The sequence below is a fragment of the Rhagoletis pomonella genome, unplaced genomic scaffold (genome assembly GCF_013731165.1).
Source record: "Rhagoletis pomonella isolate Grant_MI unplaced genomic scaffold, Rhpom_1.0 Rhpom_scaffold_00007, whole genome shotgun sequence".
Lineage (NCBI taxonomy): Eukaryota > Metazoa > Arthropoda > Insecta > Diptera > Tephritidae > Rhagoletis > Rhagoletis pomonella.
This window is the reverse complement of record NW_023458561.1, coordinates 7042640-7044249: the sequence shown is the minus strand read 5'-3', so window position 1 is coordinate 7044249 and position 1610 is coordinate 7042640. Positions and strand designations below refer to the sequence as shown.

General features: G+C 33.1%; 1 protein-coding gene across 2 annotated transcripts in view; it reads right to left on the bottom strand.

Moving 5' to 3' along the window:
* LOC118742288 (RNA-binding protein fusilli-like) overlaps positions 1-1610 on the bottom strand; it is a 185367-nt gene that overhangs the window by 172960 nt on the left and 10797 nt on the right. The window lies entirely within an intron of this gene.

The following is a 1610-nucleotide window of genomic DNA, read 5'->3' as shown; positions in this document are numbered from 1 at the left end:
TGAACGTATTAACAGCAAGGTGGTCTCAGAGCTCGTACCGAAGGAAGCAGCAGTTCAACAATTATTAATAGAAAGAAATGAGCTTCGTAAACTATTTAGAATAAATTCAAATTTTTTGGAAAAATTGTTAAAACTTCTGGCCCCTTTGAAGATGTGTTCTGAAAATTTAAATCCAACCATACATGAGTACGTTCTGTGGTACAAAAAAACTACAAAAGCATTGTGAGGCGAATGCATCTGACTCTGAAGTCATTATCGATTTGAAGAAACAACACAGCTGTTGCTTTAAATAAAAGATTCCAACCAAGTTCAGTCCATTTTCTGGGTTTGTTTTTAAATCCCCCGTATAAAAAGTTACAGTTTTTATCTGCAGAACAGCGCGAACATATAATAGAAACAGTAAACGCAATGCTTGAAGATAACTTAGGTAGAAATGTACGTGAAGAAAAGAGCGCTCGCCCTGAGCACGATTTCCGAATTCTGGATGATTACATTCCTTCTATCTCGAAAAGAGCAAAAAAACCGTGCAACTTTTGACGAATTTAAAGATGCAACAAATGGATCTGCATTAACACGGAAATACAGATTTATTTGAAAAAATCGGAAAACAAAAGTTGTACGATGTTTTACAATTTTTGGAGAATGCTAAAGATTTGCAAGGGGCAAATAAGTCTTCAAGGCAAATTTTAAACATACCAGCTAGCTCATCAACTAGTAAAAGAGTTTTTTCTGTGTCAGGCAGAATTCTGAAACAAAGACGTACACGACTGCTTGGTGAAAACCTCGACAAAATATTATTTTTAAACCAAAATATGAGCTAATGTCATTTTAAAGTTACATACGTTGAATGAATATTGATACCAATTCTTTTTTATACTCGTAATAGATACATAAGTATATCTGAAATTGGTTGAAACAATAATAGTGTCTTCAGCCCTTGCTAGGCGCTTGGCCAAGCGTTTTTAATAATACTTGTGTGATAAAAGGCTATTTATCAATTATATAAATAGGCAATCATGTTTCCTTTAAACCCCTTTTACGGCTAAACTATACTTCTAAGGTATAAACAATTCATTCAATCATTAGAAAGGTATTTTGATGCTGATGTGCAGGCAATTTTTAAAATTTCAAATTAGTTTAAAATAGAGCGAAAAAATAAATTCAAAAGTCACACCAATACCAAAGCCATACATGTACATGGTTGCGCGGGAATGCCCCCTAAATGTATGCTTTAATATTGATAGTGAATTAAAGAAACATGTGAAGCAGCACTTTAGGAATAAGATGTATGTATGTATGTACATGAATAGATTAGACTCAAAGAAGGAAGAAGGTAAAGTTGAGTATGGAGAAGAAGAAAGGGCTAAATACAGAAATTAAAATAAAAAGAAACCTCAATATAAAGACAAAGAGGAAGGAAAATTTAAATACCTAACCTAATAACAATGGTGGAGGTGAATATGTAAATGAAGAAAATAATGGACATATTTAGATCAGAATAAAGGAAAAGATAAAGATGAAGAAGAAGGTGAAGACCAAGACGAGGAAGAAGATGAAGATGAAGATGAAGACGAAGATGAAGATGAAGATGAAGATGAAGATGAAGATGA